We start from the raw sequence: 22,783 nt of genomic DNA on the forward strand, positions 1-22,783 counted from the left end.
TTAACTTGAAACCTTAGCCATATACAGACCCTGAGCTTGTCCCTGATAAGACAGGCTCAGACTCATCAACCAGTGGTACAAAGTGGCCTTGTTCCATGACCCTGTGATGGCCCGACAACCCTCATCCCCTTCCCTCTAGGATCTCTAGAATGCCCACGATATTGCCGTGCATAGCTTGTGCCTGGGCTGTCTTCCTTTGGCTCCAGTCTCCCAGCTCTGTTTGCAGCCTTGTACTGGACCCCAGCGTACTTGTCTGGAGCCTTAATTCTCCATTCATTTCTGCATTTCTTCTCCCTCAAGGATCAGACCCTGCTTCCTATATCCCCAGCTGCTCATTGAGATCCTGCTTCAAACCAAACAGACCCTCTGGATCCATCTTATGTGAGCAGTTCTCCCCCTCAGATGGGAGCCCCTTAGATCTCAACACTGGCCCAGAGTGAGCCTCAGCTTCAGCACCTCTGGATGCAGTGGTTTACTCTGTGGTCTGTCCCGCGTGAGACCTACCCTGAGATAGGTTAGCCTTCCATCTGGTCCTGTGGTGTCATGTGGTTATTTGAGTCCCAAAGCCACCATGTAATAGACATGAGACCCTGGACGGTTTGCTTAACTTGCTTGATTCTTGGTAGACTCGATAGATTTCTTCCCATATAAATGACCTGATCTACTTCATAAGATAGTTGTGAAATAACGTATGTAAAATGCCCAGTGTTTGTCATATGATATTATTATCTCTTTTTTCTTAACTTGCTCCCCAGTGACTGCTAGTCTGAGAGGCTAAGAGTCCCACACATCTCATGGCCACACAGGTCCAGAAATTCTTATCTGGATAACCAACCTCATCTCTACTTTCTCGGAAGAGAAGAAAGGCCTGAGTCACTTGCAATTTTTGAGGCTTTTAGTATATTAAATAAATGCTAAAAGAATGAAAAAGCAAGACACAGACCAAGACAAAATATTTGCAAAACACATGTGTGATAGAGGACTTGTGTCCAAAATATACAAAAAACTCTTAAAACTCAAAATAAGAAAACAAGCAACTCAAAAAACGGGCAAAAGATTTGAACAGACACCTCATCAAAGAAGATATACATGGCAGACACTCGTATGAAAAGATGCTTAACATCATATGTCATTAGGAAATCCCAAATTGAAACAAGATATACCACTACGCACCTATTAGAATAGCTAAGATCCAAAACACTGGCAACACCAAATGCTGGAGAGGATGTGGAGCCACAGAAGCTCCCATTCGTTGCTGGTGGGGATGTAGGCTGGTACAGCCACTTTGCAAGACACTTTGGTGGTTTCTTACAAAACTAATCATACTCTTACCATATGATCCAGCATTTGCACTCCTTGATTTCACCTACATGAATTGAAAACTTGTGTTCGCACAAAAACCTGCCCATGGATGTTTGCAGCAGTTTTATTTTTAATTGCCAAAACTTGGAAGCAACCAAGGTACCCTCCATTAGATGAATGGATAGATAAACTGTGGTACATCCAGACAAGGGAATATTACTCAGTGGTAAAAAGAAAGGAGCCATCAAGCCACAGAAAGACATGGAGGAAACTTAAATGCCTATTGCTAAGTGAAAGAAGCCAATCTGAAAGGGCTACACGCTGTGTGATTCCAACTGTATGACGTCCTGGGAAGGGCAAAACTATGGAGACAGTAAAAAGATCAGTGGTTGCCAAGGGTCCAGGGAGAGGGTTGAGGGCTGAATAGGTAAAACACAGGGGAGTTTTAGAGCAACAAAACTAGTCTGTATGATACTGTAATTGTGGAGGTGTGGCCTATGCATTTGTCAAGACCCAGGATATGTACAAAGAGTGAATCTTAATGTAAGTTATGGACTTCAGTTAATAATCATGTATCAGTGCTGGTTCATCAATTATAACAAAATTGTGCAAATACACCTCACTAACACAAAGTGTTAATAATGAGAGAAACTGTGTGTAGGAGTGGGGGAGGGGAGGATATAAGAACTGGACTATCCGTTCAATTTTTCTGTAAATCTAGAACTGTTCTAAAAAGTAAAGTCTATTAAAAAAAAATAAAGAAATACTAAAACAGGGTTCGCTTTAAATTTAGTGTATTTTAAATATGTCCATTGAAAAACTCAGTGCTTTTAAAACAAACAAAAAACCAATGCAATGTAATTGTGCTGCTCATAAGGTAATTGCGGGATTATAAATATCATAATTCATAGTGCGTGACAGATGAATGGCGTGGTGATGGGAGGCATGTTCAAGCTGTATGATGAGAGCTGTCTTCCTTCAATCCTCTTGGTGCATCTCTGTAATGTGTATGAAACTTCACTTGGCAATGACCAGCTCAGAGCCCCTTCGTGAATGTCAGGCCTCTGTTAAATGTAGTTCCATGATGGGCCCTACTGGGGCTTAGCTTTGATCTTCCAAGCTCACCTCCGGCTCCACCAGTTCTGCTCTTGAACTTGAGTTGGGTGGCTGCCTGCAGGAAGACATTTCTAGTGCTCACTGCCTATCTACCTAGACTTCCAAGCCTCACCTGCTTGGGATGTCCTATTCCTAGCCTCTGCCCCCCCAGTGAGCACCAGGAGTCTGCCTGGGGCAGCCACAATCCTGAAACACTACAATGACGGTAGCCATTGTGTTCTGCCTGCTAGACCAGACTTCCTCCTTTATCTGGAACCCATTGGGTTGGTAGCTCCCAATAAAGAGGGGACTAGGGATTAAAAAAGAAGAAATGGTTTCATCATGAACGAGGCCTTCCTGCAGGGTTACATCTGCGTCTAGCTGCTCTTGCTGTATTTCCTCTATTCCGAAGGGTGGGCCTAGTTCCAAGACAGATGAAAATGAATGCAGTCGCTGACTTCACTTGTCTTTCACTTTTTTCAAGTTTTTTTCTAATTATGATAGCAGTAAGAACTCCTTCTAGAAAATTTGCAAGTCACAGAAATGCATGAAGAAGACCAGAAAAATAATAATCCCAAATCCTATATTACCCAAAGGCAACCACTAATGTCATTTTACTTGTGTCATTTTTAACCCTGTATTTGCTCCTGAACCTCACATAATTGGATTTTGCCTCCATCATTTTTCCTGGGAACTGCTCTCCCATAGGTCGGTGTCTGTCAGAGGCAACCCTCCTGGTGGACTTTGGTCTCTATCTAGTCTTCCTTTTCAAGCATTTTACTTCTGCAATTATTCACCTTTTCCTGCGTTATCAGTTTCTCCCTGTTATTGGACCACTCCCATCAGTCTGCAAACCTGTCTTAGTATTGCTCATCTTAAACTCTCCTTTGACCCCATTACCTCCTCTCTGCTCCTCTTCATAGTAAAGCATCTCAAAACAGATATCTGTATTTGCTTTCTCCTTTTTTACCTCCAGTTCTCTTCCATTTGACCCAGTAGGGCTTGTCTTCATCACTCTACTGAAATGACTCTTACCTAGATCATTCATGACTTTCATTTTGTTAAATCTAATGGTCAATTCTCTGTCTTCATCTTCACTTCCCAGTAGTATTTGATATAGTTCACTCCTCTTTCCTTCCAAAAATAATTTCTGCGTTAGGCCTCTGTTTGCGTCACATTCTCCTGATTTTCCATTTATTTTACTCTTCCCTTTCAGTCTTCTTTTCTGGTCCCATCTTCTATGGCTGACTTCTAAATCTTGGTTGATTCCAGGGCTTAATCGCAGGCTTTCTCCTCTCTACAATCTCTACTTAGTAAGCTCACTGATCCCATTGTTTTAAATACCATCTATATGATATTGGTTCTCAAATCTACATCTCTAGTTATAGTCACTAAGATTAGTTTAGGTTGAGTGTATCAGAACAACCCCAAATAATAGTGGCTTAAATAAAATAAAAGGTTTTTTTTTACCTCAATATATGAGAAATTTGAAGAAAAGCTGACTAGGACTTGTATGGTGGCTTGATAGTTATCAGAGACCCAGGGAACTTCTCTTTATCTGCTTTGTTATTCTAGTCCTTGGCTTCCATCCTCAAGGGCATCTCATTTTTTCAAGATAGCTGCTGGAGTGCCAGCCATATCATCCACATTCCAGACTGCAGATACAAGAAAAAAGGGAGGACGAAAGGGTTCAGTTCCCAGCGGAATCAATTCCCTTTAAGTAACCTGTCCAGTTTCTTCACAAAACTTTCACTTACATCTCATTGTCCAGAACTTAGTCATAAAGCCACACCCAGCAGCAAGGAAGGCTGGGAAAAGTAGTCTTTATTTCAGATAGCACTATACCTAGCTAAATATCAGGGTTCTCTTACTAAGGAAGAAGAAGAGAGTGGCTATCAGGTAGGGATCTAGCAGTCTCTGCCACACTAGCCATGAACTTTCCCTGAGCTGTAGACTTACACATCTCAATGCCCATAATATCTCCACTTGGATGTATAATGGGCATTTCAAATTAAACTTGGACAAACCTCTTGATTCTCCCCACCCTCCAACCTGCTCCTACCACACTGTTTCTGTTTCAGCAGATGGCTTCCTCTCATTGCCCAGACTAAAAACCTAAAGTCATTTCTTTAAAAACTTTTGTTATGAAAACTCAAACATACCGAAGAGTAAAGCAAATAGTCTAATGAATACAGATACGTCTATCATCTACCATGCTTGTTTCACCTATTTGTTTATGCTGATGTATTTTAAAGTAAAGTACAGTTATTGTGACATTTAACTCTGAAATTCTTCAGTTTGTATCTCTAAAACATAAAGGTATTTTGTACGTATTTATAACACTATTATCGCTCTTATCAAAATGAGCAATTCTTGACTCCTCTTTTCCTCATCCCCCCTGCTAATGAATCAACAAATGATGACAGCTCCCCATCCACTCACTCCTCGATCTCTCCAATGCTACCCCACCCCTTACCTAGACTTCTGCTCTAGATTCTTCCCTCTTTCTATTTTGCACACAGTACCAAACCTTTCTTTTAAAAACTTAAACCATGTCATATCACCTCCTCAATTAAAACTCTCCAGTGTTGTCTTTTGTGATTAGAATAGAATCCAGACTTCCTTAAGACCTACTTGATTTGACTCCTGCCTACTTTTCTAAGCAGTTCTTCTTCTCTCCCCAACTCCTGCCTCATTCTTTTTCTTTGAACCCCGGAGTCATGCCTGCCTGGCTCTTGCACTTGCTATCCTTTCTTCCTGGAGTATTTCCCCAGATCTTTGTATGGCTGGTTCCATCTCATCACTCAAGTCTTACCGCAAAGGTCACCTCCTCAGGGAGGCTTCCTCTGCCCATCTTTTCTAGAACAGTGACCCCATCCATCTTCAATCAATTCATAGTCTAACATATTGTTTTGTTTTTTTCCTAACATATTGTTTTATTTCATGTGGCCGTTATTGCTATTTGAAATTATATTTTTTTTGTTTACTTATTTGTGCCTGTCTTCCTCTCATGAATGTAAGCTCCACGAGTTTGCATGGTGCAAAATACACAATCAATAAATAATGTTGGAGAATAAATCAATAAACTGGTCTCTGGATATTGACAGACTTTGCTTTGAATTTCAGCTTCACTACTCACCAGATGTAATGGGTAAGTTATTTAATTTGTCTGGGCCTCACTTTCTTCAAAATGGCATTAGACTGGCATTAGGATATGTCACAGGACTACTCGAAAAATTAAGGAGGAGAATTATGTAAAGCACTTAGTGTAGCATTTGATACATAGTAAGCTCTCAAAATATTATAGCTGCTATTAATTATTACATCTCTCTGCTGCATTTGATCCTTGTGAACACTGTCTCCTTAAGACTCTCTTCTGTTCTTCTTGATGGTGAAGACTTCTAGTTGTGTTAGCCCTGGAATGCCCCAGAGTACCTGCCATGGCACAACCCCTATTTGATGATTCCCTAATCCTTCTTTCCAGGCCTGGTATCATGTGTTGCTTGGTCACACCTGCCTGGACAAGGGAGGGGCACCTGATCCAAAGGCAGCATCTATGGGTTGGCCTAGGAGCTGCCTGGGTTCAAGGGCTCCAGCCCAAGCTTCTCTATGATGGGTGATAACTACCCAAATAAATTAGATCATTTCTCCTGAGGAGTGTGGACAGTGAGCAAGAGTGAGAGAGGGAGCACGAGAGAGAGACACTATAGCAGGAGCAGTAGAAACAGGGGCAGAGAGTAGCTCAGTGACTACAAAGAGGTCTGGGCTGGGTTCATCTGTGACGAACATGCAACCTGGTCACAAGAACCGCGCTGTATTCTGATGAGCTTTCAGACTCCGTGAGCCCTACTGCTATTTAAGAATGTCTTCTAGCTTCCTGTGCAGCTTCAGGATAACCTCAATATCCGAGGTCACATATCTGTTCCTTGCATGGCGTGAGAACCTAACCAACGCACTCCCTGAGTGGTTTCACTAGGTTGATTCAACAACCATTTATTTGCATTATTGGTCACCCACTCATTCACTCCCGTAACTTGAGCTCTCCTCTCTCTGCTGGTAATCCACCAATTGCATCTCCATCCCGTCCTGTTTCCTGAGATACCAGCTCTAACTTCTGGGGCCCCACTGGCGCCTCAAAAGAGCAATCTTCCAAATAAACTCATGATTCTCCCCTTTCTCTCCTCTCATGCCCTCCCTGGCACAAATCTGCCCCTCCTCTTGTGTTCCCTGTCTCCATTAATGACACTGCCTGCTTCCACTCACTTGGGTTAGAGATTAGAGATCTTGGAGTGATCTTTGCCACATCCGTCTTTATCACCTTCCACAGCGAATCAGCATCTGCTGACGCATTTGTCCTCTTTGTTCTCCTTACAATGGCCTTCAAGACTATATGTGACCTGGCCCTCCCTCGTAACTCTCCCTCCCTTGATCCCCTCCCCTTGCTTACTCTGCTTCTGGCCACATGGACCTCCTTGCCATTCTTTGAACAGGCCAGACACCATCCTGCCCCAGGACTTTTGCATCTGCTGTTCCTTTTGCCTGAAATGCTTTTCTTGAGCTCTGATCCTCATCTACTTCACATCTTTGCTCAAATATCCTTGTGCCATCTTTTCTAATCACCTTATTTGAACTCTAAGAAACTGACAACTGACTCTTCTTAACTTCTTCACTGTTTTATTTTCTCCAGAGCTGTCTAACATGATCTATAATTTACTTACTCCTTTTATTTACTGTATCCCCGTCTCCTCACCTCGCAACCCCACATCATAGAATGTGTACACCACGGGGGCGGGAATGTTTCCCCTAAGAGCTCACAATAGTGCCTGGACATAGTAAACATGTAATAAATATGTGTTTAATTAATTAGTTAACTGCTCAATCTCTTCCTCCTACCATTGCTGCTGATTTTTTCTTTTTTGCTGAGGAAGATTCTCCCTGAGCTAACATCTGTTGCCAATCTTCCTCTTTTTGTAAGTGAGCCATTGCTGCACCATGGCCACTGACAGATGAGTGGTGCAGGGTCCGTGCCTGGGAACTAAACAGGATCTGCTGAAGTGGAGCGTGCTGAATGTAACCACTAGGCCACTGGGGCTGGCCTTTTTTCTTTTTAAATTATTTCAAGATATTTTATTTTTAAAATAGGTCACAACGCTAAGCTTTTGGCGCATTCTGCCATTGTGTAAACTATAAATGCTTGCTCAGCAGCTGAGGGACACTCCTTAGCAGCATGTTTGAAAAGTAAATAACATTCATATAAAATAAATATTCAGATAGTTCCCATAGCCTGCCACTCTTGTAGCCTTGTTACAACACTGCATCAAGGGCAGATGTTTCTGACCCCGCGTGGAAAAATTACAAGTCCGTTTGGAACTGCCATCTGGCAGGAGCTTTTTCTAATAAGCTGTGTCTTGGACCTTCTTGGCCATTAAGAGCTTAGACTTGTCAGGGTGGTGTTGTTCTCAGCTACCCCAACTGTTCTTTGTCCTTGCCACAAAAAGCAATATCCTGTACCTTCTGGAAAGTCAGAGTCCCATCTGCTTCCTCCAGGAATATGCTGGAGCCTGAATCCTTCAAGGCTCCATGGTCTTTCTCTTTTAGTTTTCTACTCACACTGAAGCCCTTGTCCCTCCCTCTTTTCTAAGTATCACTTTAGGATGATTAATTTCCATCTAAAAGCCATGCTATATTCTGCTTTTATTTTTTTAAGGCAATTTTCCATTATAAAGACAACACATACACGCTTTATTAAAAAGTTTTAAATATAGGGAAAAAAATCACCCAAAGATAATCAGTATTCATATTTTGCTATTTCTTTCTATGAATATTTTTCACATGAACATATAGTTCTTGCTTTTTTCCAGTTAAGATTATAATATAATAATATGCCAATGTTAATATAAAACTCTTCATATATATAATTCCGAATAAATAAATATTTAATCTAATTTAGGTAACTTTTTTTTTGTTATTCTCCTATATTTGGAAACATATTTCCAATTTCTTGCATTAAACTAAAATCAAGATTAACTTCTTTGTGCATATAGCTTTCCTGACATTGGGATTATTGTTTTGGACTGAGATTCCAGAGGGAAATTACTGAATCAAAAAGTATGAATGATTATAAAGCTCAATATCTACAAACTAACTTCTTGTCAGAGGTTTTCTCCTTAAGCTTCTTTGGCTGCAAGGATTCACTCAGGTTACCTCAGTCATTGGGAAGTTTGTAGGAATGACGGTTGTAGAAATATTCAGGGTAGGAATCCAGGCCATGAAGCCAGGCCTCGTGTAACTTCACACAGTAAATAAGAACTGGCTGAGCCACATAGGCTGCAACTGAAGGTCATTCAGGATGTAGGGGAGCTCTGGGGACCAGCTTGTCAGCTTGTCATCCATCAGCAGTCACAGCCCAGGAAGCTGTGCCCTAAAGATCCACCATTAACAACTGGTCTGTTTCATCTTCTGCTTCTATTACCAACTCCTCAACTTCTTTTCATATTTTCGATTCACTTTCCCCACAGAAGCAATCTGATCAGCTCAGCTAATAGTCATCACGCCTATTTAGATTGAATTTTTACTGCAGGCTACGCCATCGGTCACTTGGACACATTATATTTGGCTGCTCTTGGTTAAGTGCCCATCTTTATCTCAATCCCTTGTGGGTTTATGGGGAGCAGAACATGGCCCCCCCATGTTGAATTTATGGTAATCTACTCATAATTAGTCAAAATGTTTAACCACCAATGGCAGAAGCACCAACCAGTCAGTCCCAGCCAATGTGCCATACTGGAGTGTCCCTGCCGGATACCATCTCCGGATGAGGGCGCAGCAGGCTTGGTGTTCAGTCCGTTGAGTACCAATTTACACGCCTGTCAAAAAGGTAGGTGATCATAGCAACACCATTCACAGTAGCCAAAAGGTGAAAACAACCCAAACAAGCAACAGATGAGTGAGCTAATCAAAAGGTGGCATATCCTTGTAATGGAACAGTATTCTACCACCGAAAGGAATGGAGTATTGATACAACCTGGATAAACCTTGAAATTGATGCAATTGGTTTCAATTGAGGTATTGATACAATGTGGTTGAGACTTGAAAATATTATGTTAAGTGAAAGAAGCCAATCACCAAAGACCACACATTGTGTGATTCCATTTATATGAAGTATCTGGAACTGGTAAGTCTGTAGAGACAGACAGCAGGCTGTTGGTTCCTATAGGCTGGGGGAAGAGAAAATGAGGAATAACTGCTTAACGTGTAGGGACCTATTTTTGGAGCGACGAAAATGTTTTGCAGCTGGATAGACGGTGGTTGTACCACATTGTGAACATGCTAAATGCCACTGAATTGTTCACCTGAAAATGGTTAATTTGATAGTATGTGAATTTCACCTAAAAAAAAATTTCACCTAAAAAAAAGATATCCAGCAATCCCACTTCTGAGTGTATATCCAAAAGAATTGAAATCAGGGTCTCAAAGAGGTATTTGCACACCTATATTCATAGCAACATTATTCACAATAGCCAAGAGGTGGAAGCAATCCAAATATTGATTGATGGAGGAATGGGTAAGCAAAATATGGTTTATACATACAATGGAATATTATTCAGCCTTAAAAAGGAAGAAAATTCTGTTACATGCTACAACATGGATGAATCTTGAGGACATTACATTAAGTGAAATAAAGTAGTCACAGAAAGACAAATACTGTATGATTCTACCTATATGAAGTATCTAAAGTAGTCAAATTCATAGAAACAGAAAGTAGAATGCTGGGTGCCAGAGGCCAGGAGGGGAGGGAGAAGTGCGGAGCTGTTGTTTAATGGGCATAGAGTTTCACTGTTGCAAGCTGAAAAATTTCAAAATATTGTTGCACAATAATCCGAGTATACTTAAGACTACTGGACTATGCACGTAAAAATGGTTACAATGGTAAATTTTATGTTACATGTTTTTTACCACTATTTTTTTTAAAAGGTAGAAGGGTGCTGGACCTGCTAATGAAAGGTAGACACTTGCCTTCCTTTTTAATTTTTGAAGTTTGATGAGCTAAATGGGTATCTGATTGTTCTAAGTTCTATATCGTTATTTTTAGCAATGTTCATTTATTTGTTCAACAAATATTTAAGTGTCATCCCAATGTCAGACATTGTGCTGGGTGCTGGGGATATGGAGGTACACAGGACAGCCCCTGCCCTGGTGGAGTCCCTGGGAGAGGCAGTCTCTACCCGCTCCCACTTTTCACATAGTGAATTAGAATGATGCCTGTGCTAAGCTCCATGAAGGACCTGCATGGGCGCTTCACGAATTTGTAATGGGGGTCCTGGCCTGGTCTGGGAGGTCTCCCTGAGAAAGTGAGCTTTTAGGCAAGATCTGAAGGGTGAGTAGGAGTTGGCTAGGTCACAAGAGTGGAGGGTTCAGTGGGGATGGGGTAAGCATGATAGGGGGAGGGTATGCCAGTGTTTAAAGCCTCCCAAATGAGAAGGAGCCCTAAAAGATTTTGAACTTTATCTTATAAGCAATGGAAGGTGAGTGAAGGGTCTTAAGAGTGTGCGTATTTGGGATATAATTAGATTAGTCTTTTAAATACGCTCTCTGTGTAGAGAATGCAATGAGGGACAGCAAGAAAGCGCAAGGAGGCTACTTACTGAGTATGGGGCTAGTCTTGATGAGAGAAAACGATGGCTTGGACTAGAATGATAACAGTGACAATGGCAAAGATACTTAGGAAGTAAAATTGACAGCACCTTGCAATATATTGGATTTGAGGGTATAGCAGAGGGTGAAGCTAATGATGATTTCCAAGTTTAGTATTTTTTTTTTTGGAGGAAGATCAGCCCTGAGCTAACTACTGCCAATCCTCCTCTTTTTGCTGAGGAAGACTGGCCCTGAGCTAACATCCGTACCCATCTTCCTGTACTTTATATGTGGGATGCCTACCACAGCGTGGCTTTTTGCCAAGTGGTGCCGTGTCCGCACGGGGGATCAGAACGAGCAAACCCTGGGCCACCGAGAACCGGAACGTGCAAACTTAACGGCTGCACCACGAGGCTGGCTCCCCAAGTTTAGTATTTTTTTCCTTTTTGGCCACCTAATTGATATTCATTGCTCATTATTTGTTGAGTAGTTTTAAGAGTTTCCTTTTGTTCTGTAAGAATGAAATATTAAAGATAATAAATCCCAAGATTGTTTACCTTTATTTCTTTTGAAGTGCAGAAATTGTTAAATTTTCCTATAATTAAATATTTTCATTGGTGTTATGCAATCTTTTTGTACTATTATGTTAAGTTCACGCAGATTATTTTCAAAATTCTTTTGATTGAAGGCTGACTATATAAATAATGCTGAAATGAATAACTATGTATATAAGGCCCATAGCTAACGAGCAACTAAATTATCATTTCAAAAAAGTGTCAAAAAGAGTCTGGAAACACCACTCCCCACCCATGAGTGTTGTCAAAAGGGAGGCCAGTATTTTTCAATTTAGTTTTTGAATAGTGAATGTACATCTCTTCTGTAAGGATATGCAGTGAACAATCTCATTCCCACCTCTGCCTCCACCCCGTTCAGTGCTCCCGCCTGCAATCACTTTTATTCATTTTCAAAATCCCTTGTGCAAAAATGAACAAATATTAATACACATTCCTATTATTCCTGCTTATTTTTAAAATATAAAGTAGTCTACTGTACATATTGTTTTATATCATGGTTTATTCACTGAACAATATATCTTGTAGTCCTTTCTGACTCAGAACATAGACTGTGTCCTCACTTTTTAAAGCTGTATAGTATTCCATTGTGTGAGTGTACCCATAATCTGTTCAATCCACTGAGTTCAACCTTTTCCTATTACAATTTAGGACTGAATAACCTTGTACGCACATCATTTCACATAGCTGCAAGAACAACTCCAAGATCAATTCCCATATTTGAGATTTTCTAGGGCATTGGGTAATTACAAAGCTTGATTCGGGTTGTATGGAGCCTGAATATTGTAACTTTGTGGGCTTTCATTAAGAAAAAGAATACAAAATTATCCAATTCAAAGTAGGTACGAAAAGGAATATGTAATAGAATATGAAAGGAAATCACAATAGATTACTAATTTTAAAAAGCTAAAAAATACCATGAATATTCTGAAAAATATTTTTACTAATGACCTGAAGTATCTCTATAATGCTTTTTTCTTTATCTTTTTTGGCTTCACACACTTTGATTACCCCTTCATATGGCCACAATTTTGTAATATCACTTTAAAGATTTTATTTTTCCTTTTTCTCCCCAAAGCCCCCTGGTACGTAGTTGTGTATTTTAGTTGTGGGTCCTTCTAGTTGTGGCATGTGGGATGCCGCCTCAGCATGGCCTGATGAGCGGTGCCATGTCCACACCCAGGATCCAAATCGTCGAAACCCTGGGCTGCCGAAGCAGAGCGCATGAACCCAACCACCCAGCCACGGGGCCAGCCCCTGTAATATCACTTTAAAGAAAGAAAGCAGAACAATAACTCAGGCTCTTCTTTAGCTTGATTGATTGAAATTCTTATTTTTTATTTTTGACATTTGGAATGCATAAAGCATTCAGTTTCACACAAACATGCTTGCTATTTGCAGTGCTGCTATAACTTTTGTGCCCTACAATCCAGAAATTCTGATAAATTCTATTTTACATGATTCCCATTAAAAAAGTTATAAATATATTGTGCATTTATAACTGCCACATTATCAAGTATATCCTGATTTGGTGTCCATTTTGACCAGATATCTGTTAAAAACTAAACATTCTGCTTGTAATTTTACATAGCTGATTATTAAAATAATTTTCCACAGATTGGCTTCTGGCTCCATATATTTCAAGCTTTGTTTCTTTCCCATCACCTGCACAATTCTGGTATTAGGCACCGTAAGACTATGTTCTTATTTCATATGTTCATATGTTCAGCATGTTCATGTTTCAATGTGACTTCTGGCCCTGCGACTTCTAATCAGAATGGCAGGCGATTGGTCAAGTGTGTGGTGGAAACCATTCCTATACCAGGACACATGGCAATAGCCTGGCTATAATGTAAGTGACCGCACACCATGTAAGTATATATTACTAAATCCAAATTAATGTATCTCCAAGTCAACTTCCTTTCACCCTGATCCCAAAAGTTCCTGATGCCGCTCCAGTGCCACACTTCACAAGGGGAAGTGGGATGGAGAGGAAGCCTAAGTGGAAAGAGAACTATGGTCTTAATCAATCGTGAGTAAAATACCTTATTTTGCAAAATTTTGAAAAAGAACATAACATGTTGAAAAATTGTTGGCACTCTTCCCAGGGCTTCAAAAGGGGCCTGTGCGAGTGATGGGCCCTGAAGCTTATGCTTCATTAGTTCCCTGGTAAATCTGCCTTGGGCCATGTGTATCCGTGATTTTGATAGATATTGCCAAATGGCCCTCCACAGAGTTTGTACCAGTTTACTCTTCAACCCACAGTGCAAAGGCTTTCCTTCCCAAGGTCTTGACTGCGGAATGTGTTATCAAATTTGTAGATTTTAGCCAATCTGATAGGTAAGACAAAAAGACTTAAAATAGTTGTATCTGGCATTTCTTGAATTATGAGTTAAGTTGAGCATCTTTTCTTAGGTTTAAGAGCCATATATTTTTTTTTTCTGTGAATTCTCAGTTCATTTTCTTTGCTCTTTTTTCTATTGGGCTGTTGGTCCTTTTCTTACTGATTGCTAGGAACTCTTTATACATTGGTAGACTAGCTTTTTATCTCAATACAAATTGCAAACCTTTTCTTATCTGTTTGTTGTTAATCTCAATTTATTTTCTAATCTCTTAGTCTCTGTTATTTTTTATTAAGGTACAATTGACATATAGCCTTATATTAGCTTCAAGTGTAAACATAATGATTTGATATTTGTATACATTGAGAAATGATCACCACAATGTCTAGTTAAATCCATTACCATACATAGTTATAGAAATTTTGTTTTCCTGTGATGAGGACTTTTAAGATCTACTCTCTTAGCAACTTTCAAATATGCATTGCAATATTATTACCTATAGTCACCATATTGTACATTACATCCCCATGAGTTATTTTATAACTAGAAGTTTCTACCTTTTTAACACCTTTACCCATTGTTTCTTATTATGTGTGCATGTTTTTGTTGTTTTTGCCAGACTGAAATTTTAAATTATTATATTGTTAACTTTATCATGATTTTATTTGTTATATTTGAACTGTTGATCCACGTGGTATGGAAAGTTTTTTAAAAAATGGTGGTTCATATGAAGATTTTAGGTTCTGTGGAAGATGGAATTCTAGATATTCATCAAGGAAAAGGTACTGTACCTAAGCCCTACCTTAAAAAACTATTCTAATCAAAGCTGAATTATTCATATGTTTTCTTCATTGAGCTGATATTTATTGAAAATCTACTATGTGCTGAATCATTACATTTCCCTCTGTTGAAAAATGCAATGCTGGACATGAAAAAGGTCCAGACAATGACCAGGCTACTCTCAGAACCAGAAATAATAAATAAATGTAATGCTCGGTGGCCAGAAATAAAAATTCTTCATGCTTCCAAGACATCTTAATATTTATAGCATTACAGATGATTCTGTCCTCTCTTCATGGTTGGTGCCACATGCTTCCCGTGGAGGAACTCGTCCTTCTAGGGCATGGGCAAGCTTCCTTTGTAGTATAGGTACTTATTTTCCAAGAAAAGATCAAATCCTCCTCTCAGTTGGAAACGCCCACTCTCCGCGTTGTTTCAAAGGGCTTCTCACTCCTGCATTCCAGACATGTCCAAACTAAACTCTGGTCAGAAAAAGACCTGGTCCTGATTTCCAGTGCAACTTGTTGTCTTTTTACTCCAGAATTAGATGAGAAAAATATGCTTGTTCTTGATTCACAATTATAATTTAATAATTATATAATAATTTTACATTCATTAATACTTATTCAATATTCATTATTAGCAAAAGTAGTCTTTATTCTTCTCTGATGTTCAAAAATGAATTGCAAACTGGGTTCCTTTAACACTCAGCTCTATGGTTCTTCCTTTGGTACTTAACAGAGCTTTTTGAGGAAATTTAGGGAACTAGACTTTAATTATTGTTCACGAAAAGTGTCATCTCTGAAGCATAATCAGAAATGAAAGGACTCAAGTAATATTAGAACTGAAAGGTGCCTCTGAGATCTGTTAGTTCAATTCTCTTCTTTTAAAGATAAGGAAGCAGAGACCCAGAGAATGCTGAGCTTAATGACATGTTAGCTATATATATCCCAAGTCACCATGCCCAGAAATGAAAGAGCAACTTAACCCCTTTATTTTCATTTGATTATTTCACGTAGTTAGTATGTTAGTTGTGTTTCTTCTTAAAAATCTGTAAGTATAAAAATGTTGGAGAAAAAAATCATCCCCAAATTCTCCCCCTTGGGACAATCACTGTTAAAAGGCAGTATGACCCTCTCTAAGCGAATGAGCCTTGGAGCCAGACAGTGCCAGACAGAACCCCATCACTTAGCCTGTCTGAGCCTCAGCGTCTTTATCTTTAAAAGAGATGAGAGGACTCACCACATAGTGAAGATTAAAGTATATGACATAGGTAAAGCATTCAGGTCAGTGTCCTTCATGGTTGTATTCAACTCATGTTAGCAATTATTAGTATTAACAGTTGCGATAATATTCTATAATTTTTGTAGCATGCTTTTTTCACTTATTGTATCATATGCATTTTCCCAGGTTATCAAAGAATCTTTATCAATAGACATCTTTTATGTCATGGCCATCTTTGTAGAGAAAAAATGGAGTTATTTTCCATTCCAACGCCATGGTTGCCTACGACTTCTCCTCAGCAGAAGAAAAGCTGAATCAGCAGCTAACCACAAAGGAGAAAGGAAACAAGGGTTAATTAAGAGGAACTATTTTGGAATAAACAGCTGGATTTACAAGGGTGTGCATGAGAATGCTTTGATGCATGCATTTTGAGAGTAAGGGATGTAGAATAATTGATGGCTATATTGGCAGATCAAAGTGTCTCAAGGGCATTGCAGGCTATGGAGTTAAACCATTTGCACGTTTCCTGCATTTCGTCTGTGTATTTTGTGAGCATAATAATAATTTGTACTCACCCAGTACCTTTCATCTGGGAGGAGCTCAAAGCACTTTGAAGATGTTAATAAGAAAAAGACCTGCTAATTAAGATTGCTTAAAAATAAAAACCCTCCTTTCAGCATGTTTACATGATTACTGGGAAGGTTCTGACTTACAGAGATTTGTTATCACCGGCGAGTTATTTCGTATGTTCTCTCTTAAAAACAGACTGTTGGATTTAGCGTACTGACAAAATGTCTTTCTCTGGGCGGTCACACCAGATGTGACAAGAATAATTCAACAGCTATGACGTACTTGAACTGGAGATCACGCCTTTATCCAGAAAATATTCGGATAGAGCAAAAAGCAGTACCAGGTTGAATATTGGTAGTGTGTTTTCAGGTTTTCAGACAAAGTTGTAGACTAACCCCAGCGGAACAAGCTTAGAAGGAGGACAGAGCATTCCCAGACCTTTCTGAAATTCTATTTGTTAAAGGAAATTCAGAGAGCAAAAATCGTAGGGACCTTTACCCCTGTGCATGGTGAACAGAATGACTTTAAGAGCACAAGCTTCCACCTCACCTTTCCTCCATCAGACGTACTAAAGCAAGTCTCTATGTAGATGAAGTCAAGTCATGAAACCTTCCCTAATCTCCACTGTCCGACTTGGATAGCTCCTTTCTCTCTGCTCCCTGCACAGGGAACGTGATGTTTATTTGAATATGTTATTTGTCCAACTACTTAGTATTTAAGTCATTTTTTTCTTACGTCAGTTAAATGTTTATAGTTCTCTCCCGTTAGAGAGTAAACTCCAAGTAGGCAAAAAATGTATTTTATTCATCTTAATATCCTGTAGAGGGCTTCGCACAGTGCCTGATCCCTAACATAACATATTCATTAATAATTATTTCTTCTTCTTTTGTAGGGAAAATTTTGCCCTCAGCTAACATCTGTTGCCAATCTTCCTCTTTTTTTTTTTTTCTCCCCAAAGCCCCAGTGCCTGATTGTATATTCCACTTGTAAGTCCTTCTAGTTCTTCTACATAAGCCGCCACCACAGCATGGCCACTGATAGATGGGTAGTGTGGTTCTGCAACTGGGAAACTAACACAAGCTGCCCAAGTGGTGAGAGTGCTGGATTTCAACAATCAGGCCATTAGGGCTAGCTCAATAACTACTTCTTTTACTTAAGAATTTTATTATAACATTTTTGTAACGGAAAAAGAAACTGGAAACAACATGAATGTCCACCAACAGGGCATGGGGTAAATAAAATTATGGGATATCTGTACAATGGAACGCTGTGTCACTATTAAAAAGAATGAGTTAGACTTGGAAAAAATTCAATGATATACTGAATGAACAACTCAAGTAGAAGAATTTATATTGTAGGATCTCATTATTTATGAAAACAAAACCAAACCGAATGAGCAATAGAGAGATGCATAGGATGAATAAATGGAGAGCTAGGCAGATAGCCTGATCAATTTTTTAATCATTCATGGAAATTGGAAGCCCTGAATGAGCAAATTATCAACAGCGAGTATTTCTGGGGAGTGCGGTTGAGGGGAGTGGGCTGGCTGTGGGAGGAAAGTCTTTCACTTTTTGCTTTAATCTCTGTATTGTTTGAAGTTTTAGCAAGGAACAAGTATAACTTTTGGTCATTTTTTAAAAAAAGGAAACTATTTGTTGATGAAGTGTGGATTTGTGTTGCCTTCATTCAGGCAGATGACCTAATATCCCATATTTCCCAACTTCACAGCCTTTCTCCCTGACAGAGCTCCTGGCACTGAGCGAGCCCGAGGGGACAAAGTCTTCCTTTTTCAAGAGTTAGCATTTGGCCGGATTCAAACTGACTCCCTTGGGCATCTCCCTGGGGCAGCTTTCCAGGGCCTTGCTTTCTAAACTTGGTATCCGAATGGGCTGGGACAGACTCCCTGGCTGACTTTGGAAGTTGTCAAAATCTCTCTGGTAACTTTCCTGGGCTTTCTGGTCTCTAATGCGACGTGGACCTTTTTCAGTTGTAAATCAGTTTGGATCAAAATTCAAGCAGGAGGCATCTCTACCCCCAAATCTCCTCTACTCTCCCTTTCTAGCCCTGTGCGTCTCGCTTACTGAAAATTCGTGCTCCACCGGGGATAATCAGAAATAGCCACCTGGGCTAATGTCTCTTGTTTTGACCGGCAGTAGGGGTGTAATTTGTTTTCTACAGTTTGTGTAGGTTGGCTGGCAGCCAGCATGGTTCTCTCAACTGAAGGAAACTGAGCACTCTAAAATGGGAGGGCAAGAGGGAATTTGTGTAAGTATTTTAAATGAATCCATTTTGCTGTGATCTGGCCTGGCCCATTTTTAGCTGGGACTGGTTTAGGGTTAGTTTATGGTTACATAAACTTGCCAGCAATCCGGAAGAGAAGAGAATACCCTCTGGTGGTGAGATCGAATCCGTGCACCGTGTACCCTCAATTTCAGCTCCTGGCCGAGTTGCCTTAACTGCACTGGGACCAGGGGACATGGGAGCATTTTGGTCACAGAAATATTTACTTAAAGAAATCAACTCCATCCTAATCTTGAGTGATAGACAGACAGTAACATTCTCATTTCCCAATTATGCTTTTATTGTCTGGTTTACCCGGTTAAACCTTACGCAGATTAAAATTCTTAACTTTGTTATCATTTTATTGTGGGAAAAAATCCCCACCATTATACAAACTACAGAGCTCAAATTGATTTCAGTGTGTACCCTTATTAATGATTGTGTTGTTATCCTTCTTCCAGGTCCATTTTGGTTTTCAAATTGCATTGGCTCTGTGGTAGAGGCGATTTTTGGTGTTGAGAATGTATGACTACATTCTGCTACACGCTACACCATTCAGATGTGTTCACAGCCACAGAGTCTAGCTTTCTTGTTAATCTGTCCACTCGAATTGTCACAGTTGGGTTGACTGCATGGGAACATTATCAAAACAGATGCTCTGGCAACGCACTGAGCGGGCCTCAGTGTGGGCTGGACTTCCCGGGGACCCTGGACATGTGCCTTCCTCCAGCTCCGCCTTTGACCTTCCCTTTGGGAATAATGCCATCAAGGTCACTGCTTCCTGTCCTGAATATTCCTTTTAGTTTCTGTTTTGTGAGAACTCTGTTTAAAGCTTTTTCCCTTGACCGTTTGTCCTCCCAGGCCTGAGACTGCTTCTGCAGTGGAGAGAGTCAAAGAACCCAGGGCTCCTTCTTGGAGATAGGACGTTAGTACCTGCTGCTCCACTTGTCATTGGAGAGTGAAGTGTCCTGGGAGACGCCTGTGGTACCAGGATTTGAGGGGAGAGAAGAAAAAGAGGGCTCAGTCCATTATTTAAAACTTGCATTTGCTGTTTGTCAAAACTACTCACTGGCCACCTGGTAGGTGACCAGTTGTGCTGGTTTGCCTGAGCCTGAGGATTGCCCAGGACACAGGACTTTCAGTGCTAAAACCAGCAACGTCCCAGGTAAACGGGCCCAGCTGGTCATACCAGTATGTATTGAGGACTGTGTGAACCCATTCTTTACTGCTCTCAGTCTCCTCACTTAATTGTTCTTTCTTTTACCCCAGATCTGCCCAGGGCTGTTCCTTATACCTCCTAATAAAATCCGTAATATGTGAAAACGATTACATGTTAAGTATTTGCTACATTTCAAAAACGTTAACTGTGGAAAATGTTTCACTTGGGGTTAAAAATTACGCAAATGTGAACCTGAGGCCGACGTGCCTAAGCAACTCTCTAATATATAGACCATGGTTTATAGGCAGGGAGTGACGGTTGACTGTTAATGTGCAAAGTCCCGTGGTGGGGGTGGGGAGCTGAACGGATAAACAGACAAACGCCACAGAAATTACCAAGTGCTAGGCGAGTGGTGTAGGAGGCCAAAGAACAAAGTGATTACTGTGGGCTGGGACAACTGGGAGAGGCTTAACACAGGAAGTGGGATGTGGAGAGGGCTGGAGAGGAATTCAAGAAGCAAAGGTAGACCTGAGAGGAGGAGAAGAGACTATTCCCAGCAGGAAGCAGCTGCCTGTAGACCCAGGAATGCCTGGGCGGGAGCGGCACAGGCCGGTGGCCCTGAAGCTGAGTTTGCAATGGGGGGTCAGTTTGAAGAGGGTCCAGGACCACCCTGTATTTCTGTATTGCTGCTTTCACATTTATTATAGGCGCCCTGAGCACACCTTTACCAAACAGAAGGAGCACTTCTTTCTTCTCCTGCCCTTCTGCCAGCTCTTGTAGGTTAGGCCGAGCCTCTCTAAAGAATTACCTGCCTGTCTCAGTAAATATTTGGGGTGCAAAGACCTGGAGCATTGTCAAAACTCTGTGTGCCTACTCCACCCTTCCTCCTATTGAGTCCAGTGCAGGGTGGGGTGGCCCGCAGAATGTGGGCGAGGAAGCTATCCTTTACTTCTGTGTAAACAAGCTGTGGCACAGAGACTTGGAGCACCAGCCCCTACGCCCCAGTTCTCAGCAAAGGCAATGAAAGTTCCTCAGCGAAATGGGACAATTGAATGACTACTGGTCTCCCTGATGCTTTCGATAGTCAGCCTTCAACGACCTTAACGTAGATTGGACACAGCAAAATATCACAGCACGGTTTCACCTAAATGACCTTATCTTTACACAAATCCCATTGTTCTTTAGTGAAAGGAATCTTTTTCAATCCGGGCAAAGACAATGCGAAGACGTGTTTGTAAAACAGATAACCAGCGTCGTAAATGGGACCAAGGAAGACAGACGCAAATGCAGAAAGTGCCTTCGGTGAGAGTTTGGAGAAGGGGCATTGGGAAGGTTCTCAAACCTTTCCCACCTGCTGTCGACTGAAAGTTCCTGCCCTTGTGGAGGTGAAGCTCTCATCGGCAAACACTCCCGGGAAGAGCGTGCCTTGCTTGCTGTCACACCAGGCAGTCGGCATCACTATTTTCCCTTTGGTGAGGAACAGATAGGGCCCTGAGTGCTTACAGAGAAGAGTCTGCAAATATGAGAAAACGCTGCCAAAAAGGAGGCTTAGCATCTTAAAACCCAATCTCTTACATCTAAATTTTTCTGAAATTTGTCATAGCTTTTATTTGAAACAGTTTGAATCGTGATAGCACTCTGAAAAACTGTCTCTCATTTTCCTTGTTTTGGATTTGTAGTTCTTTCATATCTTATGGTCATGACCATCTACTGTCTGCTCATGTCATATGATTTCCTTTCGTCACTCGCAAACTCTTTTTGTAAACCTTTTTGTTGGTGAGGAAGATTGGCCTTGAGCTAACATCTGTGCCAATCTTCCTCTATTTTGTATGTGGGATGCCACCACAGCATGGTTTGATGAACCGTGTGTAGGTCCGCACCCAGGATCTGAACCCCAGAACCCTGGGCCACTGAAGCAGAGCATGCGAACTTAACCACTACGCCATCAGGCTGGCCCCTCTAAACTATTTTAATCTGCCCTATTTCTGCTCCTGAACTTCCAACTTGGTTCCCACTGGTCATGTTTATTTATTAGCTGATAATGATTGCTTCCTTTCTCAGGTCTGGAGACGCATGCCTGCCCCCAAATATGCTTCTATCCTTGAGAAGACATGAATAGAAGGCAAAATCATCGAGTTGATAAATGCATCTATTAAAAATATTGTGATCACCCTTCTGCTTTCATTTGTTTTATTTGAAGACATGGGGTGGTAACTAATATTTCTATGCTTTAAAAAACTGGAGGAAAGTCCCAATAGACAGTGTGGATTAATCAAACACATTTTTCTTTAAAAAAAAAAAAACCTGGCTTCATACTTCTTTTTGTGCACGTTCGCCCTTAATCAGAGCCGCAGCTGAGACTCCTTCTTGCCTCACTCTCTTTGTCTTGGGCAACTTCTTACCCACATCTCTTTGTAAATCATTATATTTTTAAAAGCTTTGCAATCTGCTCTGCCCTTGGTGGTGTCAATTAGATCACTATCATTTGAATTGAATGCTAAGGTATGGTGTTTGTTATTAGATTAAAAGTTTCCTTGGAGTGGGTCCAGGTCTTTTTATCTTTATTTGATAAGCAATGGCTTTCAAAGTCCTGGCTTGAAGATTCTTATTTAGAATTAGGAGTTCTTATCTCTACCTAATTTGAAGGATCCCAGACTATGTGGGCCTCTCCCAGGTCTACCAGACAGACTTCTTCCATTCGAGCTGCACAGTTTAAAAGTCTAGAGAAGAATTCTGGCAGCCGTAGCGGCTGAACCATGAACATCTAAAGAAGCTCCTGGGAGAATATTCTACCACTTCTGTCGGTTTAAATCCCACTGCCAAGT

The 22,783-nt window shown here is 40.7% G+C and overlaps 1 long non-coding RNA gene across 3 annotated transcripts in view; it reads left to right on the plus strand.

The window, feature by feature from the left end:
* LOC106781887 (uncharacterized) overlaps window positions 1–22,130 on the plus strand; it is a 43,030-nt gene extending 20,900 nt beyond the window's left edge. For 2 of the 3 annotated variants that reach the window (XR_011427960.1, XR_011427959.1), the window contains one exon: window positions 22,020–22,130. This is a non-coding gene — a long non-coding RNA (uncharacterized lncRNA). Of the gene's footprint in view, window positions 1–755; window positions 13,636–22,019 lie in introns of all 3 variants that reach the window. The other variant, XR_011427961.1, reaches the window with a different exon arrangement.
* Window positions 22,131–22,783: the final 653 nt, after the last annotated feature.

This window comes from Equus caballus, chromosome 17, assembly GCF_041296265.1.
Source record: "Equus caballus isolate H_3958 breed thoroughbred chromosome 17, TB-T2T, whole genome shotgun sequence".
NCBI classification, from domain to species: Eukaryota; Metazoa; Chordata; class Mammalia; order Perissodactyla; family Equidae; genus Equus; species Equus caballus.